The sequence below is a fragment of the Phalacrocorax carbo genome, chromosome 3 (assembly GCF_963921805.1).
Source record: "Phalacrocorax carbo chromosome 3, bPhaCar2.1, whole genome shotgun sequence".
NCBI classification, from domain to species: Eukaryota; Metazoa; Chordata; class Aves; order Suliformes; family Phalacrocoracidae; genus Phalacrocorax; species Phalacrocorax carbo.
Genome location: NC_087515.1, coordinates 104287596 through 104314357, shown reverse-complemented (window position 1 = coordinate 104314357; position 26762 = coordinate 104287596). Strand labels below are relative to the sequence as shown.

At 36.8% G+C, this 26762-nt stretch overlaps 1 protein-coding gene across 1 annotated transcript in view; it reads right to left on the bottom strand.

Moving 5' to 3' along the window:
• Positions 1–26762, bottom strand: part of CSMD1 (CUB and Sushi multiple domains 1) — a 1235979-nt gene that overhangs the window by 1003187 nt on the left and 206030 nt on the right. The window lies entirely within an intron of this gene.

The following is a 26762-nucleotide window of genomic DNA, read 5'->3' as shown; positions in this document are numbered from 1 at the left end:
AACCAACATTAAGATCTTTATACTTCAAAAACACAGCAAAAATTTCTGTGGTATAACATTTGTAGTGCCATGTGTATTGTTATCAGGCGAGTGTGGTTTGGGATTTTTTTTTTTGTTTGGTTGGTTTTTTTAGGATTCTTCAAAAATAACACTAAGGGTTTACTCAGCAGGCATTTCTGTCTGGTTTGTACATCCTACAGACCTTGTGAGGGTATGGTAGCTCATTAATGGGAAGTCCTCAGCAAGAAACCTTGACTTACAGTGCACACTCTTGCTAATTTCCTACTTGATTTTGTTAATCCCACACACAGTAGTTGTACTGGCTCAGAGCTGGAGAGAAGCATTAATGAAATATTTGAACAGAGAAAAGTTTAAGGACATTCTGTGCACTGTAATGCTTGGATTATTACATGCATTTTAAGTACTTCAGAACAAGTATAATCCCAGCATTTTATTGTTATACCTAAACCAGAAAAGTATTTCAGGCTGCAATTTTATTTTTAACTTCCCAGCAGTAGGTCTCTGAGACTGAATCTTTAAGAGCAGTGCTGTCAAATGCTTGTGGGAGGTTTCTAAATCTTAATAAAATGGATTTAATAAAAGGGATTTGCTGCTAAAACTTCAGAACTAATAAGTAATAATTTTCTACTAAATTTCAAATATTACAAAAACTCTAATGAAAAGATAAAAAGGCTATGGGGATTCAGGAGGCCTTTAAAGTAAAAATCTTCTCCAGTATATCTACCGATTGATTCACATTACTTTAATAAAACATTGGTATTATTAAACATTCCTGAAGAATGGACCTGTTACACTATAAACTTAGCATGAACGTTTCAGCTATGTACTGTTCACTGTAACTTGTCAGCATTCTTGCAGATGCTTTGCATTGTGTTCCTCTTCCTACAACCACAGGTGAAATGTCATACAAGTGTCACAAGCAATTTAAAATAATTTAATTATTACAGAAATAATGTTCTGAAAACAGAAAAGGAAAATTATAGTGACAGCCTACCACCTAATACTGTAATGAGCTACTTCATGTCACCAACATCCAGAAATTCGTTTGTGTAACTCAAGTACCTTCTGCAAGCCGTGCTGCACAACAGCTTTCCTACCACTGGGTGTGAAAGGGTTGCTTTGAAAGGGGAGAGCTATAAGTGCAAGTTAGCAATTCATCTAAATTCTACCAGAGACAGAACTACCTTTTAGGAGCAGAAATTTGTAATTCTGGGGTATAAAGAATGTAATACACCATATGTAATTGAGTATGTAAATACAATACATTAATTACATTTCTGATTTCCAGGGAGACAAACAAATTACCTCCCCAGTCCCTTAGGGAACCTGCTGTAGCAGCTGGCTTAAGGTAAAACTGAATATTGCTGGAGTAATAATGAGCCCTCCCACCCCCAAAATGGCACAGCCTAGCAGCCTCCTTACAGAAGCACTTGCTACGTGCCCGCAGAAGTTTTTGCAACTGTCAGTGATTGCTCCCAGTTTTATTCCAAAAGGTGTTTTATACTCCTTACTGTAGATTCAAGTTATTGTGCATTAGTCTCTCAGAAAATAAAGAAACTCTAATGATAAACAAGGCAGCCAACACTTTACCCCTGTTTAATGAAAGCATTTCTTACCACCTGTAGCCCTTTCTTTCTCCGGTTTGCTTTTGCTCCCCTGTATATATATCCCTCCCATTCTGAAACTCTTCATAAACAAACATGCTGCCTTATTCACTTTGTACCCAAGAAACATGAATCAAAGGAAAACCGTAACGGAAAATCATTGCTGTGAAATGTTTGTGAAATGCTGTGAAGAGGTTTGCTCTTAATTTTATATCCATATATATAAACACATACTTATTTAATTAGCGTTCAGCAAAAACCCCAATAAAAATCCTAGAAAAAATTTAATACATGGTTAACTCCTAGCAATCTCATTGCTGCATGCCGACAAGAGCAAAGACATTCTCTCTTCTGAACTAAGCAATACTCAAAGAGACTTCAAGAGCTGTGCAGGCCCAGAAAACTAACAACGTTCTAGGTCTGCCCCTGCCTGGTTAAGACATGAAGCATGCTAACAGAGCAGTATTGGGGGAAAGAGGATCAGCTGCTATCTGTGTAATACTTATTTTGTCAATATATGTAGGTCTAAAACCTTCAAAACTGTCAGATGTTACACCTCTGCCATGGAGTAAATTTAGCATCGAATCACTTAAGAGAGATTCAGTAGGAGGATGTACTGGGAGAGCAGGAATGAAGAGGCTTTCAGGTGACAGGTGGCAGCAAATTAGATAGGGGTTGGCAATGAAGTATCCCACAAAAAAAATGTGGTTTCTGACTGCAGAGACACCACAGAGCAGTAAGAAGACACTGATGAGATTAAGAACATTTTGTTTCTTATGGGTGCCTTAATAGCAGAAAGTGTCAAAAAAAAAAAAAAAAAAAAAGAAATTGAACATACCAACAAGAAAATTTTAAAATAATATTAATATCAGCAGAGCTCAAATAGTTCTGCTGGGCTCAATGTAAGCACAGAAGAGAATGTAGGCTGAATGAGACTGAATACACCCCGTAACGAAATCTACCCATACAATTCACTTTAGCTCTGTGTCAAATAAAAAAAACCAAGAGTTGCCATTTGTCACAAGCTGTGCGGTCATTGATTGAGTACAATATCAGTACACTGAATTATTTTAATATTAAAGGTGTATTAGACTGCCAAAATTTTATTAGTATGACACCACGTCGTTGTTTATATGAACATAAACTATGCCGTTAGCATTAATTTTCTGTCATATCTTGTCTGTAAGAAGATATTTTAGGACAGCTATTTTAACTTTATGATATCAAAAGCATAATTTAAGAAAACTGATGCTCTTAGCTTGTAGTTGAAAATTATTTACACTGATTTCAGCCTTATTTTACCTTAGAAATGTTCTTTGCATATCCCTTACCAGCCTTATTTGCACCTGCTCAGCCTCAACATTTCTCACTTGTGACCCCTAAGATAGAAAGAAACCTTAAAACACTGCAATTTTGCCTTAAATGCTGAGATTAAATGGGTGTTAGAATCATTAAGAATCAGTAGAATTTAAGTACTGCTTTGCCATAAGATTTTGAATAAACTTCACAAAACACAGACTTATGAAATATTTTCTAAAAATTGGACTTTTATTTTCCTGGGCCTTTATATTTATCACGACTGTATTTATCACCCACCCACCCCTCGCCATTTACCAGTATCTAATAAATAGAAATAGCAAAGTACAGGTTCATTGATTTTTTTTCAAGTTTTAAATGCTTCTAGAAGAAACAAGAAAAAAGACAACCACTTCTCTTCTTGTAATTCATAAGGTATTCTGTGGAAAACTGCTATATTTATACATATATATACATACATATACATATTAACATAGCAAGCAATTTTTGCAAGATATGTGTATTTTGAACAAGCAAACTGTAAACTGTGCCAAAACTAACTATAGAAAAGTCAGTGATGCTAAAGATATTTTGAACAATCATGATAATGGAAATGAAGTCACATTTATTCTTGTTGTGACTGAGTAGCATCTTCTATTCTGCAGCTACAGAGGAATACAGCAACTAGTAGCGAGGCTGAGATCTCTAGCAAGATTGTATCTCCCTCATTCTTTAAAGTAGATTCCAATACGAGTTACTGTTTTTTTAGTAAGTTTAATAAGTAAATAAGAACAGCTGGGCTTGGCCAGATCAAAGACTCATTCAGCTCAGTATCTTTTCTCCAACAGCAAGCCAAAGGAATTACCTAGGAAGGGCTTCGCCAGAAAACTCCCCTCCCCTTCAAGATCTGCATCTCAGGGATTTCTTAAAAAGAACACATTCCAGTAGCCTCATCCTTCTGTTTAATAGCCCTTGATAGACTTTTTTTCCATGAACTTTACCCGCCATCCTGAGTCTACACTAACTTTTAGCACCTTTAACGTACTGTAGAGGAAATCCTAAAACATTAAAAACCCTTCTTTGTCTTTGTTCAGCAGCTACCATCTGAGAGGTTCATTTGATGCCTCACTAAATATTTGTATGAAAAGGTAACATACAGATGATTCTTATTGATGCTTTCTATGCCACTTACCATCTTATTGACATTTACCATGTCCCAGCTTCTTTTTCCAAGTTCAAAAGTTCTACTTTATATAGCTGTTATTTGTACTAAAGCCATTTTATCACCTCTCTCTGAACCTTTTGCAGCTTTGTTACGCCCTTCACAAGATAAGCATACCAGAACTTCTTGTAATATTGAAAATGTATACATGTAATTTACACAGTGACATTTTTAATCCCTTTTCTGTTCTCCTACTAATTTAATCTGTTCTTTTACTAAGGTAAGCATTAGCTTGACATTTTTATAGGATTATGTATTATAACCAAGATTCCCTTCCTCCAGAATTACAGTGAGGTTAGAGCCTGTCATTTTACATGGAAAATTAGGATTTATTATGGTTTTTTCCTCTGTAGGTTTCCTACAGTTTATAACTATGTGCATCACATCACATTCATCTACTCTGAATTTCATCAACTACTTCAACATCCCCTTACTTGGTATCATAAGCCCTTTTTTTGGAATTCTTCACAATCTTTATTACCAAATAACTTCCTGTCGTCACGTCACTTCACTGCTTACTCCCATCTGCGGGTAATTTATGAGTGTGCTGAACAAAACAGATGCCAGCACAGATATCTCTGCAGTGCCATGGTGACTCCCTCCATTGTAAAAACTGGCCATTTTCTCCTATCGCTAAGGCACAAATTTTAACCAACCTTTTAGCAACGTACAGACTTTCTTATGCCCTACCTGATTTGTTTCCTTTGCAGCCTTTACTGGGGAGCCTTTTTCAATGTCTTTTGGAAATTCTGATCAACTTTATCCACATTCAGGCTCATTCCTTCAGAGAGCTCCAATTGACTTGAAAAGCATAAAGTTTTAAAATAAAGCCTTGATTCTTCTTCAGTATATCACATTTAACCATGTGTCAATCAATTTTCTTCTTTAATATAGTTTCCTAACACATGTTTCAGCTGTTCCAGCTTTTAGTTCCTTAAATCCCCCTAGTCCCTTTTAAATACAGGTATCTCAGATGCATTGAACTGAAGATTACATTAGCAGTGCTGCAATTTTTTCCTTGATTGTCTTTTAAGCTCTAGATAACACATGGTGCTTGTGACATTAATGTTTATTTTTTCTGTTTGTTCCACAACCTGTTCTACCAATTTTTCAACTTTAAAAAGATGCAATTTTCCACAAAGAACAGTTCAGGCACGGGAATTAAAAAAACATACATATATTTGCTGTCTTAATTAACTTCCCTTTATATTCTGAATACCTATTGGCCTAGCAAGGCTATATTGCAGGCTACTTGCTCCAGCTGTGTTCAAAAGAAGCATAATTTTTAGTTTTACAATGTTGGCCTGCAATGCTCTTGGACGCTAACATTTTTGTTTCCAGGAAGCCTTCAGAGAGGACCCAGCAGCCCCTAAATCTTACTGGGATCTCACTGGTACAAATGCCTTCACCTGCCTTGCCTTGGGATTAGCTCCCTCTGTCAGTCTGCACAAAACAGCACTAATCACTTTCTTTGCATATATAGTAGGATGAATCCCTGACTCCATCGTCTCTCTTTTATCCTTATTTATGAAGCCTTCATTATAAAAGTTGATGGTTAGAGCCATCACAGATTTTAAATGCTCTCTCCTGCACAGAAAATTCAAATGCACATCCCTCACCTCCCCAGAGCACCTCATGTTTGCAGTCATGATTCTAACATGTACATTCACGCTTGCAGAAGCTTTGGTATTGCAGTAAGTATTAACCATAATTTAAAAGACTTTGAGCAGCAAAGCTCACGACAGCAACAGTTTTGCAAATATGACTTTTAACAAGGGAGAAACCAAACATTCCTGAGAGTTCAAAGACGTGTTATGCATACATAGAACAAAAAAGATTTCCTCTTGAACTACAACAGGTAACTACAGATTTAAATTGTTGCTGCCATCGAGATGGTGGAGCAGTAGGTAGCTGTAAGACATAAATAGGTGGTTGCACACCTTGTTGCAACTACCCCTTTTTCTTTTCTTTTGCATTTTAATACGCTACCTTCCTTGCTGTCCCCTGAAAGGTGCCGGTGGTTCCTGCCTCCGCCAAGGCCTGCAGGCCCACGCCAGCCCCCACCACCATGCTCTGCACCGGGCCCTTACCACTTCTTCCTCATTAGTGTATCCCGAAGCTATCTTCTGACAATGTTACTACCCAATAAAATTGTTATTTCCTAAATTAACTTTAATAAAGAACAGAAATGTCAAATGGCCAGAGAAGCAAAAGCACTATTTTCTGAGGACTGTTCTAAACAGCATTTGGCTACTTCAAGTGTACGTTAAAAATCAACTACAAAGTAAACCTCACAACATCATTAAAAGGCACTTTCCAATGAATTAATCAAATCAGAAAGTACCAAGTTCTTCTTAATTTAGATATCATCACTGAAGATTGGTTCAGAACTGCAAGCCACCATCTTTGCTAGCAAAACTGAAGTACGCCCTGGCTGGCAGCGACAGCACGAAGATCTCACGCAGCAGCCGCCTGCGCCGCGTCTGCATCTGCTTGCTGTGTCTGCCATCGCCTTCCAACATCAGAGAGAACTGATGCAGTAGTGCCTCAGTATTACAAATATTTAAACATATTCAAGACAGTCTCAGCTCGGTGATGGATTTAGATGACCTGGGGAGGAACAACTGTGGGAAAATAGCGGTGTGACAGGACAAACAGAGCTGGTCATGTGTAAATAGTGGCCTGCCTTGGCCACTTATGGCCAACAGGGGCCATAAGGGCTTGCGAGTGGGTTGTGCCAGCCTGGGGCGAGCGCAGGTCGGGGTGCCAGCAGCTGGGTCGGGCTGTGGACCAGAGGGCACGTGTGCCTGGGGGTCAGCAACCAGGGAGACCCCAGTGAGCAACACCAAGTGTCAGGCCCATGTGGGACCAGGGCCAGAGTGTGCGAGCGTTTGCTGTGGTCTGTCCACAGCTGGCGAGCAGGTGATATGGAGGGGAAGCCAGGAGGGTTTCTCTAAGGATGAGACCACAGCAGGGTGACTAGCAGGGACCAGGGGAGTTGTGGTCAGCTCTGTGCGTGGGTGGGTGGCTGCTGGTGCTGCATGAGCTCATGTGAGTGCTGAGTGTGTTCACCTCTGTTAATCTGTGTAGCCGGCCATATGTATATACATATATATACACACCTATATGTATATATACACGTACGTATGCGGTGTGTATGCATGCTCTGTGCATGTATGCAGTAGGCATACTGTGCCTACTGGGAAAGCTGCTCAGCCTTGTCGCTGCCTGCATCTAGGGCACAGAGATGGGGCACCCTCACCTCTGCTGGCTGCCAGATTCAACTCTTCCTATCAAAATCAATTGCCTCTGAATCGTTAAATACTCTGTATCTTGGCAGCTAAAGCTAAAAATAGATTAAAAATGGCAGCTAAACTGCAAAATCTATGCTGATTTCCTTTAAATACAGATCTATTCAAAACCTGCAATTTTCATCTGTGACTAGTCTAGGACCTTCACTAGGTCATCTCACATGAGATTAACGGTTGGTAAATGCTAGAATGCCTGTAATAACCTTAAATTCTGATGCAGACATTCACAAAGTGACTGCAACTTCATCAGTCTATAAAACATGTTAAATTCAGACCTTACTTCCAGCCACAGGATATATATTCATTGATTGTGTTGATGAAACAGAAAATCTAGTGGTTTTAAAGTCTCAGATTACTACGCTGAGAGTCAGGCAATAGCTTTGCGCACAATTTCCTATGTATATTTAAGCTTTTATCCAGCACCCAACTTAAATTAAATTGTCCTGAAGGTTAAAGATTAATATTACTCTTCAGGAAGAAGTTCTGAAACAAATCCTGCTGTAATGGTAGCTTTGCTGCGTACCAGAGCAAAACATCTTAATTGCTGGTATGTGGAATTTTTTTCTTTATTTTAATGAAGTTCTCAATGCTGAAATGCACATTATACATCAGCCAGATTACGTTGCCACTATAAATTGAGAAAAAGATATTTCATGTTCCCTTTTCAATATTGGAATCTCCAAAAAGACCAATAAATCAGTATTCACACAAGTTAATGGGGAAATAAAACGCAGCAAAATATGTTTCTCTGCAGGAAAACTTTTTTTTTTAAGGGCCTTTAATGCTTTTTTAAAAATCCAGTCTCTAACTTCATCAATTCAGTGGCACTTGCTAGTAGATACAAAAAAACCCACCATAATTGCTCTCTCAAGGCTACAGCTTGACAGACCTTCCTTCTGACAAAGCAATGTTTTAGTTAAAAGCAACTAGATTATATGAAGTTGTTTTAGCCCTTTTCCTTCAAAAGTAATGATTTTAGCCCAATAAAGCAAAGTTCTCCAAATTCTCTTTGTTCTTCCTTTGCATGTACGCCAATTGTTTTTAAGATTCATCAAAACGAAGGTAAGAGAATGCATTAAAAAAAGAGAAGAAAACAATGCAACTTGTATACCAGATTTTAAATACGTGGCAGGTGATGTTGAAAAAAGTTCCTTTACAAAAGGCTGAGCTCAAGACAGATTTAGTGCCCTTTAAAACAAGACTATTCTTCATAGATGCAAAATCATTCTGCAGATGAAGATCACTGAGGACACAGTGGATTTTATTTGTTTACTTTTCTAAAATAAAGTAAAATAAATTGAGGTTTTAGGTAAACACCACTATTACTGTTACAGTTGCTTAGCAACAGCTGGTAGAAAGAGAGTATGGTACAGCTCAGGTAAATAAAAGGAAAGTGCTGATTTCATTGTTTGTGAAATACTGAGACAATAATCTAGATTCTCTTCTGAGCTTCACTAGAATAGGAGCAACTCGATTGTAAGCGAGCTACTCTGAGAAGACTTCTTTATTTCCCTTCTGCCAGACTCCTGCAACATACAGGATAACTGTCTGTACGAAATCTGATCACTTCAGTATTGTCACTTTGACTTTCATTTTTTATTGATGTCATTTCTCCCAGACCACTTTACTGACAGCCTTACTCACATACCAGGATCTAACAACAGGGGTTTTTATTACCATCTTTGTCACTGGATGCCTACATCATGAGGCTGAGAAGTGTAACGCAGTTCAAGCAGTTTGGTTTTATACTATTACTAAAAGAGCACATTGTCAGAAAGACCAGTTCTGAAAACTGGGAAAAATCCATTTGTCTCATTTTAACTGCTCCATGAGCATCATCTACTTTAACTACCTGACAGTTATTACTTTGTGCATCACTTCTGTTATCCAGCAGGCTTTCCAGCATTTTTTGTCTGTGTGCAACCACAGAATCACTCTGGAAAAGGTTTCAAATTTGTTCACCTCTGCTACTTTAATTTGTGCTTTCTTTGCATTTAAAACAGAACTTTTTAGTTCAGTGTGCTTTAATTACCAGTGAAGAGTCAACTGACATCAACTGAGAAGAACAAATACTGTCTTCCAAATTAGATGGCTAAGTTGTAACTTAAGGAGGGAGAATGAGTGGCAATAAATTCTTCAATAATCATTAGAGAAGTTTCATTTTCAAAGATGGAAGAGCTATTTTTAGAATTTAATTTAGAAAGATCAGATGACATTACATTAGATTTTAGTCTTAAAACAATCACCTTTGTTAATACAAATGCATTCTGCAGGAAGAATTTTAGCTTTCACATTAAAAAAAAAGAAAGATATTTTATAGATCTCCTGCAAGAAATCATGAAACATTCCTCTTGAGAGATATATTATTTCCATACACATAACTGTACTTCTTATTTAGATTTGTATGTTATATAAATCAGAATATGGGCACTACTGTCCTATGCAATGCATATATAAGAAAGAATTCTCCTATGAAAAATTAACAATATAACAGAGCAAACAATATTACAGCATTAACAAAGTTAAATATAATCAAAATATAGGTAGAATGACAACACATGCCTGTGTAAAATACAAATTTCATTGCACTTTTGGTGTCAATAAGTTTACACACACAAAACATACACAACTTATGGCATTCATTAACATTACCAGGGTGGGAATGACGCAACAAACACATATTCTCTGGAGATTATAAATTCAAAGTACAGCTGCCTGAGGCATTCATGACTGGATCTAAAATGATTTGTTCTAATAATCTTAACCACAGGAAATTTAGTACCTTATGTTTTGTATCTTACTGATATATTTGCACAGTATTAAAGTAATTACTGATTTTAATGGGGCAATGGGATGGAATGGAGGGTGATGCAGCGCCTGTCCTGTGCCTGAGTCATGATGTCAGTGGTTGACATTTATGCACAGCAATATTCAGAACGGAGCAGCTAACCACCATCTTGCAGCATCAATAATAAACACAATTGCATGAGTAACTACAGGTGTCATTCAGCATTGTTCCAAATCCTTTGGCCCTATCTACACCAATTCAAATGGGTCCCAAAATACTACCAGTCTGATTTGGTGCCCCCAGTTCATACTGGAGTAAATGAGTAAAGAATAAGATATTTTTCTTATTTCTCAATCTACATAAGATCATGTTTTATTTCTCCAATACTAAATACAATGTTTCAGTTTTATGTTTCCCATTGTGCATATCTCAAGCAATTATTTAGTTTTGTAAATAATGGCAAGCGATGCTGTGAACTGTAAGAAAAATGCAATTAGCATTTGCTTTAAGCTACAGCTGATTAGAATAATACTTTCTAAATAGTGTATATAGTATATATATTTACTAATTAAACACCTTCAGCCCATGCATATGACTCAGGTTACAGAAATAAAAATTTACACAATTAATTGAATTCAAATAAATTAAGGAACTTAAGATGATAATACAAGCTGGAACTGTAAAACATGTAATGGATATTTACGATATTACATACTTAAAGACATTACTTCTCCTAACAATGCAACATTTCATGAGATATTGTACTTCTCAGAGCTGGTTTGCTTATACAACATAATTGTTTCTTATAGAATTATGGTGAGTGCTGTTTTGAAATACCAAATTGAAGAATCACCCAAATATTCAACTGTTTATGTGAGGTGAAGCACATGAAATTGCAGAAACTGAATTTGCACTCCTTCAGGCCTTTTCATCTGGCCTCGGCACTGTCACCATAACATATAAGCACTATCTCAGGGACTAGTTCTGAACTGGATTGCTCTAAGGGATTTTTAATCCTTGATTAAGGCATATTTGAAATAGGTAGAAGAGATCTACCCTTTACAGGAATATTACAAGCAATACCATGTTATGTTCATTTTACATGAAATACTGTACGGAAGAAAAAGCCGCCTGCATCACTGACTCATCCTCAGGAGCCCCTGTGACTGACAGGAAATGGAGAGCCAGAAGCAGCAGAGCAAGTAGATGCTATTCGTGTTGGCACTGCTAAAGCTGGTTGTTCCAGGGTGGGTGAAAAGTAGGCTGATCTGCCATGTCCGTGCCAGATCTGCAGCGCAGAATTGCCCTCGGACCTGTGAACTATTCTGCTGTTCATAGTCACTGCTTCCACAGAATGACATGGAGACAGGTTTCTCTAGGACATTTTTAATTTACCATTCACAGGAGATATCCTTATGGCTCTTCCTCCATAAGTGTTGTAATGCCAGTATTTTTCTGAGCAAGGTACAAGTACAATATTTCCTGTTCTTTCCCTAAGCCTAAAATAAAAGCTTTCATATTTGTGATAATCAAGGGATCTAACGTTAATTAAAATAGCTGAGGTAAAGGGGGTGATGGGTGGTGGAAAGTGTTGATCCTGAGATCCTAGACTATGTGCACAATAACACAATGTATCTGACTATTGAAGCATCCAGGAGTGAGATCATACTGCCATTGAAGTCAATGACAAGGATTCTATAGATTTCAGTGAGAGAAGGTTCAACTCTGCACATACAGGCTCAGATTCATTACATATCTACCTTGCTTCCAGGAGACAAAATCTGAGAGGGAAACAGTTAACATGGCTCAATAGAAGCGGACATGCCTTTGGGAGGCTGCGCATGGCCATCAATAAGAGCAGGATAAGACTGCAAAATGTTAGCTTTCACCCATGTTACATCAGACTGCATTATGTCATGCTGTCTTACACCTCATCTGATGGGATCATTTCTGTTACAAAACATAAAAAGAGAAAACAGCAGCGATTTGAAAAAACGTTATTTTAGTTGAGGTGACTAGTCAATTAGCAGTTACGATAAAACAAGTTTTAGCTAGTTTAAAAGTATTCCTGTCCCTATGAGTAAAAAACCTTGCCAACACCACAGTATTTATTCCACCAACTATAAATTAATTCAATCCACACTGTACTAGTTATTAGACTATGGCTGCAAGATTTACTCTTGAAATTCTGAAAGTGCTCACCTCTAGCACACCCTTCGCACACCTGACTCCCACTTTACCCTGCTATCTACAACTTCCCTTACTCAGGATGGACTGTAATCATATGCATATAGGAAACACTGAACGTATGGCTTTTGTGGCAGTCGCTTGCCAGACAGACAGCTGAATGTTGTTTCATGCTTCAGCTACAACACAGTAACTATAATATCCTCTTTGTGTCATTGTAACCTATACTTGAAGAAGCTGTATAATTCACAGTATCGTTGTCAGCTGGAGTCGTCCACTCCATACAAACAATGTTCTTACAATGTCACAGAAAAATCTGAAGTATTAGCATACTTTGAAAATAAATGTACGGTTCACTGCATTCTGCAGTTTATAATCATAATTTGGTGATGAACGACCACATTTATTAAAATTAAAATTATTAAAAATTTAAGCAAACCTTGTTTTTTGTTCTTGCCATTTGATATAACTGATATTTTTCCATGTTTGCATTTATAAAGTGTTGATTCTGTAGGCTGTTAAAACAACTACAGCCAGTAAAGAAAACATCAAAGTATAAAAGTATAAAATGTATAAAAGTATAGCCACATTACAACCACAGAACTTGGAGAACATAAGACACCCCTACATGTACTTCCCAAATCTCCTCTTCATGCCATTTCTGAAAGAAGATGCCATCAACAAAACAGGCATATTAAATATCTTTGATTTATCTCAGCATTGGCCTCTTCAAGCCATCTGTCTTTGTGTCATGCTTTGCAGCTCTTCAGTTGATATAAGCCGGCATGTCTTCACTAGCTGTATCACATCAGATCAGCTATAACACTAGCTGAATTTCCAACACATGCTGATTCTACCATTCACCTTTCTTCCTCCCCTTCCTCCTTCCCATCTTCCCTCCTTCAGTTTTCAAATACTTATTCAATAAGGACACTTTATTATTTACTCTTCAATCAGGTCTTCTTAATGATACTCTGTTAATTACTTTGATATTTCTATGCTCCTAAGGCAAAACACTGCATATGTAATTAGCAATCAAAGAAAGTGCAAGGAAAAGGTCTGTTTACTGTATTTGTTAAACCTTTTTCCAGATTCTTTGGCTTTTTAGTTGCATAATGGATGCAATAGATACTAAATTTCAGCTGCCATTTCACTTGCTTTGCTTTAGAGAAAGGCTATGAGAAGAGCTGCAGAAAGACTTTGCAATACTGAGGAATTCCATATTAAGACAGGTGCAGTAACACCACGCCCAAGCAAAGCCCGATTTTGCACACATAGCACTGGGCTCTAAGCTACCTGTTAGGACTCAGGAGAACTATCGCAGAGTAGATGGAATGTTGAAGTAATGGTGTGTTCATAAAACCATAAGAGTCAAAAAAGTGAATAGAATGTTTAAAATAATTAAAAGTTAGATGAAACAAAGAGAAAGTGTAATTAAGCCCTACATATGCTCAATGCCTAGTCCGAGTTCTTCATGCAAGTTCAACCCCACAATCTTATCAGAAAAGATGCAGATAAGAACTATAAGGATGATTGAAGGTATGAAATAGCTTCTCTACGGGGAGACTAAATAGACTCAAATTTTCTGGCCTGCAAAAAAGACTGCTGAGGGAGAAAGGGGGAGAGGTCCACAGCATCACGAGGGTAAGAAAAAGTGTTTGTATGTTGTTTTTCTTTCCTCTGTTTTCATTACTCAGAACTCTCCTTCTGCTCATAAATTCAGAACAAAAGGAGATATATTTTCACCTAGTGCATAACTAAACAGTAGAATTCATTTCAACAAGAAAGCAATTAGACTGTAGCAAAAGAAAAATTAGTAAAAGAAAAAAAATCCATCAGAGCATTTTAAAAGGAAAGATACAACCTCTGGCTTAGAAAGTCTCCCAGGCACACCTAACTATAAGAAAGAAGGTGTATCTTGGAAAGTATGCTTATACTCATCTTGCGGTTTTCTAGGCATCTGCTACTAGCCAGTGGTATAGATAATATACCGCACTTGATGGACTTCGGTCAGACCCACTATGCCCTTCGCATTACTCTCCTGGAGATACCGCTGAAGAGGGAACGCCCCATAGCACTTTTAAAGCATCTAAGATTATCCAAGTCAGATTTTGAATGACATCAAATAAATAGTTTTTATGCTTTAACACTTTTGTTCTCTTCTTATTGAAAGACACTAACAAGTTGCACATTATTAAAAAGAATATCAACCATTCTTAACATTTGTCTATTGTTGCCTTCATGGAAAATATTTACAGAGCCAACATATATTGGTTTCCCTTTCTTTGCCTTTTTTCGACAACTCAGAAAAAAAAGTATTATTAATAGTCAGGCTGATCAACAGTCATAGTATCTCATAGTAGATCAATTTTAATAGTGATAGTAATTATTACTTAATATATTGAACTGCACATTTATAATAAAAAGGATTTTCACACTTCCCATACAGCATTCATACTACGTGACCTTTGACAGAGCTAATATTTGCATAAAATATTTTTATTATTTTTTGTCCCAATACTAAGCAAGTGAAAGGACTACATGCACATGAATTAGATTGCCACCATGAGACTATACTAATCAGTAATTTATTATGAATAAACTGTTTCTGTTCAGTAAGAAACAATAATTTCTAAGAATATAACAGTCTGGTCCTTAATTTTCACAGATCCTGTTCACTAAACAGCATCTATTAGTCTGCAACAGCATGCCTAATTTGTGCCAGCTCTTCCAAGTATGCCATTTTGATACACTCACAGACACTATGAATTGTAGAGTGACCTTAGAAACTTCATTCTGGATTTTGGCGTTCCTTTAAGAAAGATATAACTCCCTTATTGGACGCTCTGGACTAGCAGTAATTTGCAGAATGCCACAAAAAAAAAGTTTAGTGAAACACCACGGTAATTTTTCTGAAAGTCTTTCCCCACAAAGACAAAAAGCTGTATGAGTAATAGGGAGAGAACACACATTTTTCTCACACAGGAATGAAGTTTGGAATTACAGGTCAGCTCTTCAATTAGTCAATTAAGACACAGCAAGTTAAAAAATAATTGGATAACAGCCAACTGCACAGTAGGAGAAGGTGTCTGAAAATTTGAAATACTTAGTTTCTATGGTAGGAAGATATCCCTTGAAGCAAAACTTTCATGAGACTGCTGTTTTCACAGATAACCTTCTCAAATATATTTACCTTTCAGAAGGGTAGTGACTGAAATGATTCACAAAGTCCTTGAACAAAACTGTTTCTGGTTCTGGTCAGAACTGTGAAACCAATGTATGCCCAAAGTAGAGACAGGAGCTTGCCTCTTACGAACGTGCACTATTTGCACAGAACAGTAAACAAGGGTAGATGAGCACCTCCAGCAGATGTTTCATTTCCCAGTAGTAGGAGTTTCCATAATATCTGTGCAATTAAGAAACCTGGCTGAATCAGTGTTTCTAAAATAAGTAGGTGGGTGATGGTGATATATTCCTTCAGGTTCAGCTTATATGTAAGAGCTGATAATCTGGGTGCCATTTGTAAAAAAAACTTTTTAGATTTCAGATGGAAAATAAAAAAAACTTTAATAAATGTAATATTTTGAAATTTTCAGTCTGAGTATTTTTTAATGTTTCAAGCGAGAAGGTACTGATTTCCTCTCTGGATGTCAGCGTGATGTTCTTACTAGCCTGTCTGGTGAATTTTCCTGCTATCATAGAGGTATTTCTTTGGTCCTCTTTGTTTAGCATTAAACCCAGTTGCGAATTAAAGCATTTCCAACGAAATTCTATACAAACAAATATTTTGACTTGGGTTCATGTGGCATTCATCAAGGATGTCTGCAGCAATAACATTTTTATATTGCACTTGTTGCTATTACTCATGACTCTGTTGAATAGCACCATTTCTTAGAGTGGCATGACATGTTTTAAGGCTGTTTTCTACCAATTCCTAGACCAATATTAAAATTTACTCTTTCACTTTAATATGTAAATATAATATATATTTGTTTATTTAGTTCTACTTCAGAAAAAAAAATCAAAACTAGAGGAAAACATTACCTTTTCTGTGTTAAAACGTGGTTGGGAGATGGAGTCACTGTATGTCTCTGCTATCTGTATAGCTAAACCAGAGTCTGTTATGGCTCTTAATATTTTACATTTTAATTCTAGTTTTAGACCAGATGATATACACTGATTCCTTCCTCTGTGAGCATGGTCAAGCTTCATGCAGTTTCTAGGACTGAACACAGAGTGTACCTCATCCTCACACGTTAATAGTACATATTCCAGCTCAGCCATATGAAGGGTCAGTGATTTCTGTGTGCTGGCTGCTTCCAGTTGCTTTAGACTGGAGTGGAGTACGATATCATAAACAGAGAGTCCTTGCTTCTCCAGAAATCCCCATTCCATGCATGGATACCACACACACACAGAGAGACACAGAGACATGTATTGGGGAAAACAAAGAAACACTGAACTTCCACAAAGACTGGGGGGAAGAACCAGAACCAGAGAGGCAAAAGCTGAGGCAAAGAAAGGCAAAGATTTGTTAGGACTTTTGGGTTTATGTTTTTAAAAATCTGAGAAAAATAATAAATGTATGCTTTAAGCCCATTAAAAATTCAAAATGTAATTTGAACACAGACGATGTGTCTTTAGTTATGCACTCTGACAATTTTTAGTTATGTGATCACATATTCATATTTTCTAAAATTCTATCATTCACAACCAGTCTCCTTCCACTACTTAACCACTCCTCTTCCCTCACAACCATTTTCCTGTTCAATGTCCTTACAGTTCTCTCCTCAAAAACACGTCTCCTCCTCTTCACACAAATAAGTGACATAAAAGAGTAGCAGATGATAAAAAATAAATTCTAGATTATTTAGTTAGTTCATTGCAACTTTGCTGCTTCAGTTCCTCCAAATTCTAATCCTTACTATGATGGAAAATTCAGACAAGTAGATTTATTACACATTCAGGCTCCTATAAAGCAGGATTGAAATTTCCACACAAATAGAAATCTGCCTGGGATTTAGCACTCAGTAAGTGCTGAAGTACTATGGAAAAGGATGCAACAATTTCTGCTTCTCTTTAGACTTTAGGCAACTGCCTCAGAAAGCATATGAGGTTTAGCTGACCAAAGTTGCATAACTAAGCAGACCTCATACTTCTTAAAAATATTGTACTAGAGGAAAACAATCATGGGACAATGACTCCAGTCAAAACTACGCACCAGTTTAAGTTCATAGAATGATAGAATGGTTTGGGTTGGAAGGAACCTTTAAACATCACCTAGTCCACTCCCCCTGCTGTGGTCAAGGACACCTTCCACTAGCCCAGGTTGCTCAAAGCCCTTATTACAATGTGTTCCACAACTTCTCTGGGCAACCTGATCCCATGTCTCACCACCCTCATCGTAAAAAATTTCTTCCTTATGACTAATCTAAACCTACCGTCATCCATTTTAAAACCATTACTGCTTGTCCTGTCACTACAACCCCTCATGAAAAGTCTTTCTCTTTCTTATAAGCCTCCCTTAAGGGGGCTTAAGTCTTTAAGGGCCTAAGGCCACAATAAAGTCTCCCTGGAGCCTTCTCTTCTCCAGGCTGAACAACCCCAACTCTCCAAGCCTTTCCTCGAGGAGAGATGTTCAACCCTCTGATAATTTTTATGGCCCTCCTCTGAACTCACTTTAACAGGTCCATGTCATCTGCTGGGGAACACAAAGCTGGATGCAGGACTTCAGGTGAGGCACATGAGGGCAGAGTAGAAGTGGAAAATCACTTCCCTCGACCTGCTGGCCACATTCCTTTTGATGTAGCCCAGGATACGGTTGGCCTTCTGGGCTGCAAGTGCCTATCGCCAGCCCATGTCCAGTTTTTCATCCACCTGTATCCTCAAGTCCTTCTCTGTAGGGCTGCTGAATAATTTCTGAGTTTTAGCTAATGATTATCCAACACAGAATGCAGATCTGAGATACAGGACCAAAATGTAGGCCTTTGCCCCACTAACAGGGTTTCAGCTGAAGCAAATTGAAAACAAATCAGCAAGTACAAAAATGTAAAATGCTAAGAACACCCCCACTGCTATTATAAGACAAAGCACCTGTACTTCTGTGGGAGAACAGCGTGGTACACAATATTTCCAGTATTAAATGATTTCATATAGCTACCTTCATGTCTGTAATGTATATTCAGCCCAACATGAATTAATTCTCAATGTGAAGTACACTTGTCTTTCACAAAAACATTTACATAGTTAATGAAATCTTTTAAAAGACAATTCCAGTATTTAACCTCACTTTTCTCATAGCCACCTAGACGAAAAGCTTTAGAAGCAAACCCCAAATATATAGTCCTAGTTAGCAAATTTTATTCCCTTTTTTTCTTTTTTTGTACTTACCTATTCATTAGAGACTAAAATATGACAAGTTTTTGCTTTTGATTTGTTTTGGTTTTGGTTTCTAAAGGAAATAGATATTGTGCAAATATGCAACACTGGAAAATATAAAAAGTCACATTTCAAACTCAACATCCCTGGTTTACTTCACAAAATTCAGACTCTCCCATGAGTAAAGTTTTCTATTTGTCATGTATCATTTAATCTGCAAACACCATTTCTTCATCATCTGCAACATAATCTAAAGACATTGCTTCAAAATTACTTCATCCTGTTTCAACCTGAAAATTCTACAGCTACCAGCCCGATTGACCACAACCTACAACACTTCCTTAAAGCCTTTCTCAATGCACAGAACTGTTCTACATATTTTCTTTTTCCCATTATGGCTTTGTAGAACATTCTTCAAATTTCACTGAAAGAGCGGTGCTCACCTATACATCACTGACGCAAACTTCATTTTTCATCTGAACTCAGTAGTGCGGTTTTCTAGAAGATCTAATGATGTCAGATTATGCTTATATGTAAAACCACTGTGGATGGCATTACTCTTACTTAACTTTAACCAACCAAGGTTAGTCATGTAATCTAAACTAGTCATCAAGTCTCCCATTTTAGAGATAGTCGAGTATTTCAGTAGTGTGATTCATTCCATTTTATCTTCGATATAAACTTCATGAAGACATGAATCACCTATAAGTGGTGTTCTCCATTGTCTACTTAGCAAACTGAGATTGGACTAGATGTCTGGTTCTTAACATGGCTACCTGACAAGACTCTAAATACCACCTCACGTTTCCAACTCAACAGTATATTTAACTATGCATCAAACTTGGAAAATACAAGTCATTCCATTGCCCTCTATGGGAAACTTCATATGCCAAATTTGGGATTGATCCATTACTGTTAAAAAGTATTGTAGCACTTCTCTGGACTCTGTGAAATTGTTAAAATGAATTAATGTGATCTAGTACACAAACCCTGATGAGAATTTTCTATAACTCATTTTCTCACCAGAAATTATAAACATTCTAGCAAAAGGAATTAACACTAAAAGATTAGGTATTGTTTTCCTAAATTATGGAGACAAAAATGATTGCATTCAAATTGAAAGGGAAATCACTACAAATAGGGTTGGGGTTTTTTTAGGGAAACCAGTAGTAATAGGATTTAATTTAAAACAAAATAAATAATTTTAATTCCAACTTTAGGATTTCCAGTTGCCTTCATCTAAGGAAATTGACAAAACATTTATGAGATATCCCTCTAGAAAAAATGCATGTGAATACATATTCTTTAACACTGAGAAAGAAGAAAAAGATTATTTGCTCTTATATAGCCTCATGGAGAGCCTAATGAACTAAGCAGGGAGTTCTCCCTTGATGGGAGAAGTTGAAAGTCTGTATTAATTATAATTTAAAATATTGTTTTCCTAGTCTATGTTTTTTAAAAGAAGCAGCAGCTTTATCTCTTGGCTTCAGCTATGTGAAGGCATATCACAGCTGCAGTCATTATTCTGAGCAATCTAACTTTAATATTTTAAGTAGAAGCCATAGTAGGCTTGCTAAAAATATATGTATTGTATATATTCTATATATATAGACACTCGCACATTTTCAGGACTATGTTGAAAGCAAAAATTGCATTTATAAAATGTTTTTCACATGTAATAGAGTTCTATAGATGCTTCATGAAGGAAATTATTCCCACTCTTCTCTTTTTGCTTGTAGGAATACTTTCTAATTGACTACAAAAAGAAATTCTTTATTAAATTTTATTGCCAGTACTATATACTGCAGTTAGGCATTAAGAGCATTCCAATTCTGGCAAAGCATATGTATTTTGACAGTAAGAATGGTGTAGCAATATCTACAGCTGAGAACAAAGTATCAGCAGAAAAAAAACTTCTAAAAGCCCAGGAAAAAACAGAACAGAATCAACTTGGCCCTTTCTTCTGTTGTATTCATGAAAGTAAATAAAAATAAACTGGGGTACAAAGACGAGGAAGTGACTAATCACAGCGCATCCTCTAGAGTTGCAAAAGTTACAAATCAGTCTTCATTTTTTAAAAAAGGAAACAATTATTTTTGAGTTGTAAGAGGATATAAAAGGCCATTCTTATGTTCACATTGATTTTATAAGGTCAATTCTATCGTTCTGTATATTAATCCCTTTTTGTACAGAGGGATTCTGATCAAGTGGTTTAAGTGAGAGTTTTTTCCTCAACTGTATCTTACTATTCTTGCTTTGAAAATTATTCCGTGCCACAGAAAAGCTACATAAATATGTTATTTACAGAAATAGTAATGAGAAAAACCCATAGGAATACTCAAGCCTTTAAAGACTTGAGGATTATAGGAAAGATACTGAGTCCTGCTGTCCCATTAATGGTAAAAGGGTGCAAGAATACTGTCCTTCTTCCAGACTTAAAAGACCTTTCCAAGCATTTTTTCCCCCTCTCCAAACACCATCTGACCATCATAACATACAGGGAAAAACAGAAGGATAAAGGTACATACTACTCTTTCCACAGCGTCCACGTGATGACTACTGTGGTGTCTCAGCCTAAATGCTAACACTAAAATTATCCTGCACATAACTTCTTTGATATCTGAAGCAGCAGTGCGAGTTATTAATCTCTGCAGGAACGGAGATTTGTCTCTAATTGTCCCCTTGCCAGTAGAACGTCATAGTTCATTCCCTTCCTCTTCTGATAACCAAATGCTGAGATTATCAACAGCCTCAGAGAGTGATACACCTAGGCATGGGGGGTTAGTCAGGCTCCAGATGATACACAGGAATTCACAATAGTTTCATAGGTTTACAAAGGATCATTTGGGTAGGACCATGTATTCCACTTTCCAGGGAGCCTGCACAGTACGTGAGGAAGAACTACAGTTCCCTTTCACTGCTGATGAGGTGGAGGTTGTCCAGGTGCTTTCTGCTTGCAACAGGACCCTTCACAGAAAGGCCTGGCTCCTTTTACAAGTTTCTGATCCTTCTTTTTTACTATCCTAAATAAAACTTATTGGAAGCTTTGAAGCTGTGACTTGGTACAGAAAAACTATAAAACTGTCTGTAAAGGGAAAAAAAAAAAAACAACCCACCAAAAAACCCTACCCAGAACTGAACCTCTGGATCCAGAGTCAACATGGAATGGGGAATTCAAAGCTCTGAATCACTCCCAGAACTTCCAAAGCAAAACAGAGTTTTGGCAGACCCCTGGGCTTAATGTTTCAAGTTGATTAGTTGGCATGTTTCTACAGTTTAGAATCATAGAATCATTAAAGATTCTATGAAGATTCTATGAAGAAAAGACCTGTAAGATCAAGTCCAACCATCAACCCAACACTACCATGCCTCCTAAACCATGTACCGAAGTGCCATGTCTACATGGTTTTTTAACACATCCAGGGATGGCAACTCCACCACCTCTCTGGGAAGCCTCTTCCAATGCCTGACCGCTCTTTCAGTAAAGAAATTCCTCCAAATATCCAATCTAAAATGTTTCTAATAATAAATAATAATAAAAATAGTAATAAATAAGTAAAACCATGAATTTTTACATGTATTTCCTTTATGTCTGAATAAATATATATTTCTTTCAGCAAATACTTTTCTAGTCATGAAATGTGCTGGTTTTGGACTAAAGCACAGGGCCACAATAACCTAGGGTTACTTACTTGTTGAGTCATAAAATATATTTCTTATCTCTGAGCTCAGATATCGCAGACATAGGTATCTAGCCTAATATTTTTTTCTGGAAGGCGGCAGGTTTTTTGTGGAGGTTACTATTAACTCAGCAGTCTTTATTATCAGCTCTTGCTTGCTAAGCAGATCTTTTCTCATCAGCAAAACTGCTCAGTTGAATAAGAGATGCAAGATTAAATAAATAGTCTATGACCTTTTATCAATATCAAGAGACAAATCCAAAATTTGATGGAAGCAAGTATTAACAAAAACACTGTTATGACTGTATCGCTATATCACATATATATCCTTTGTCCTTTCTAAAATGTTCTCTTTTTGCATTCCTAATTGTTTTCTTATCCCATAACTACAAATATCTTTTTAATCTCTTCTCAGATCCAAATACAAATATATGTAAAACTCATAAGCTAATAAGACATTTCCAATGTAAGAAGAGCAATTTTTGTAGGGAGAAGTAATATTTTTATTATGTCTAGTTACAGCTGGAAAGCGCAGAAAAGCTTTTGGACTACAGATCTCTTTAAATGGCTCAGAATTAAAATTTTCCAGAAAATATTAAACTCCAAGATAGATGCAGGTTGGAAACGATTGTTCTTCCCAGATGCAAATATTATATTTAGTCTAGTATAAGAAGAGACTGCTGGTAGAATGGCAGGCCTGTTCTCCTCCTCCTTTCCTCAACCACCTCCCTCACGCTGTTTCTAGAGATCACATTGCCTTGTCAATGCAGGGAAAAGCTAACAACACTTTTCGGTCAACTGATTTCCCATCAGGTCACCGAACTAATGAAATTCAACCCGCGGCCTCATGATCAAGCACAGGAGAAGCAGCAGAGGCTGCCACAGTGGGGCATGCACCAAGACCGTATTGAGCATAATGTGAAGTTGCATGTTCAGTTTAACCTAATTATAATAATTATTTAGAAAATTGAGAGAAAAAAAGAGTCATTATCTATGAAGCAGGTGGAAAACTCCTAAGACTATTAAACCCTCGAGAGTGCAGGGGGCAGGGTCAGGAAACAAACAGATGAAGAATTAGAAATAGGACACAAAAACAATCTGGGTACTGAGACTGTTGACTTCTGTGTCCAACAGTTAAGAATTTTGAGTTCCCACATTTTGAAATGCACTTGGTAAGCTCCCCTCAAAGAAAAGGATTGACAGGTAAGGGATGATTATTTTGTGAAATAATAACAACCTCACACTAGTAAACGTGCATTTCCATCCTTAGCCTGTTGGCAGTATAAACTCCTTTCACTCACTCTAGTTCTCAAGTTCACATATATCTGTTTCATTCTATGTATTTATAATACATCACTGGGTCCAAAAATGTCCTATGGCAACTGAAGTCTGTTTCCGTATGAAATGGCAAGAACTACTTTAATCCAAAGCTACTTTTTGAAGCTTTCCCAAAATCCATACAAAAATAAATCTGCAAGAGGTCAGAAGAGAATGGAGATGTCAGTTTGAAGAGTGGCACAGCAGAATCAGTTGGAATAGTTTCAAGTCATTAAAAAAAAGATAAAAAAAGAAGTGAGACCTTCCTAAAAATAAGACATTGCTTGTCATTTACAAATAAGGAACCAGTTTTCACCCAGAAAATCTGCCATTACATTTACATGTCAGATAGTATGTAAATCTTTTATCAACATACTGAAAACCTTCTATTTCATATAAACAAAAATGAGAAAAAAAAACCCAACATGCAGATTAAAAGGTGAACAAAATCTTTTAAAGAATTTCCTATTAAAACAACTTCCTGATCACAGGTGTAGAAAATAAAGTTTAGCTAAGTGTCAGAATACAGGCATCACTGAAAACATTTCTACCTCAGAACTCAGCTCAAGGAATTGCTACATTTCATGAGAAAATCCATTTCTTTTCATCAGTTTTGAAACATGGATTCTCAAGCATTTTTCATAGAGGTAGCCAGTCTCAGTGCTCCCCACAAATGCCTGTCCACATCAATACTAATTTTCTAACTTTGCAATCTGAATTAATTCTTTAATTATGAATTATTTCCTTAATTCAGATTAAATAGAAGCTAAGAAACAAGCTCTATTTTTAATCCAATCAGTACTTCAAGTCAGCTCCCAGGCTAAATTCACAAATACTTTTAGCAACACAATGAAGGGGCTGGGAGGGGAGGCTTATTGCTCCCACCATAAAAAACATATAAATTTTCTTTCTAAATTATCTTTGATTCAGATCTCTGTATTTGTGCACGGAAAATCAACACTATCTATGGAAAAAGCAAAAATCTCCCAAACTCTTATACCCAATAACGTGACCCCTTTTCATTAATGGCTTCATATAGCATTGAGTGGACAATGCACAGACTTTAAGAATTTACATCAATAGTACAATCATATTTTGAGCTCCCTTGTGCTTCCAGCAGAGTTAATGGGAGAAGAAAAAACAAGACTTGCCTCCCTAGACTTATTCTATAGTCTGTTTATCACCATCATGCAATTCTCCTATGTATTTAATTTCAACTTACTGAAACATTGTCCCCAAACTTTTCATGTGGAGGCATATTAAAGTTACTGTTTGATCAGAATAAAATAATCTATTTTTACTTTGTTCTCAAGATAATAATGTGTTAAACTGAATTAATTTCATAGTCTTAACATTTCCTTATTTTGTTCTGTCAAAACATAATACTAATTAGCTGCATATTAATAGTATTATAGTAGTTATACTAGCAGTCATTTAGAGCCGTTATTAAATGAAAGCTGGTGCATTTGTTTAACAGAGACGGGTATAGCCTGCATTCAACTGACTGCATGGATGAATAGAAGTGCAGCATGCTGTGGACTATGCTAGAAAAGAGGACCAAGTCAGCATGGTATTATAGGCCTGAATATAATGACTACAGAACCTAATATTCACTTCTTATTTTTTAGCTGAAGAGGATAATTTTCCTACACCTTGTAACTCAGCACAAGAAAAGGGTCTGTGTCCAGAATAACCTCTAATAGCATATTATATGATGCATAACTCTGTATTCACGTCCGGTCTATCCACCAAGTTTTTTACTGTCGGCCTATATTTAAGAGTAGCGTTTGCTGTGTATAACTGTAACAGAAGTGGTTTATCTATGTCTGAATAAAAACGGATATAGGGTAAGTACTGATACATGCATTTCCAGAACAATATTACTAAAACTGAACAAAATTACTCTTAAGTAGCAATTTGCACTTCTTTTCCTGAGGAAAATTTAAAGGCCTCAAAACATAGAACTGATGGAAGTTAGAATTGGCTCATGGTATTTTATTAATTTTAATAGCATATTATTAATGGTTATTTGGTAACACTATTGCCCAAAAAATCAATTTAATCAGCCTGAAAGAACCACTGCAATATGCCTTTAAAATAATGCCTTACAGATGCTTATGACTTGTCTACTGTTAGACCATTCGATACAAAACCATGTTCCTGCACAAATCCATTATATGGAAAGAGAGAGATGTATGCATGTAATTTTTCATCTGCTTGTCAAACTTTTTTATGGTTTTTGTGTTGCACTTAGTAAAATCCTACCAGTAAATATGAAGTGCCATGCATTAAAAGCTGAGAATTTTTTTGTTAAACCCTGTGAGGCACTATTTCCTCTATTACCAAACCAAAAGGAAGTACCATAGGACTTGCAGGACTGAATCCTGCTCAGAGCTGCCTGGGCAATTTGGATAAACTAATATGCCTTTTTGGAAGATATGTCCAAAAAATTATTTCCATAAATAATGGATCTGGAAGATGCAGAATACATATAGTTCTTCATTTAATGACTGGGTGTTAACATGCATTATAGAGACTCATGCAAAACTAGCAGGCTTTTAACTACTGGAGATAATCTAGTTATTTTTCCTGGCACTCCCTTCCCAAGCAAACACCAATTTTTCTACCCTTTTAACTCCCTTCTTCCAAAAGTTATAATAAGAAATAATTTGCATGCCCTGGTCATGCCTTTCCACTTGCTTCCTGCACTACCTCCTGTCCTAAAGTTTTCGTAACTGTGGAGTAACCCCATTTTGATGCAGTGGAAGTGTGTAAAGTGTATTAGACATTCATGGAAAGCTTAACATGCCATTCTGAAAATAAATCGACACAACATCCACCCGAGGGTGTTGAGAGAGCTGGCTGACATCATTGTGAGGCCACTCTCCATAATCTTCGAGAAGTCGTGGAGAACAGGGGATGTCCCAGAGGACTGGAGGAAGGCAAATGTTACCCCTA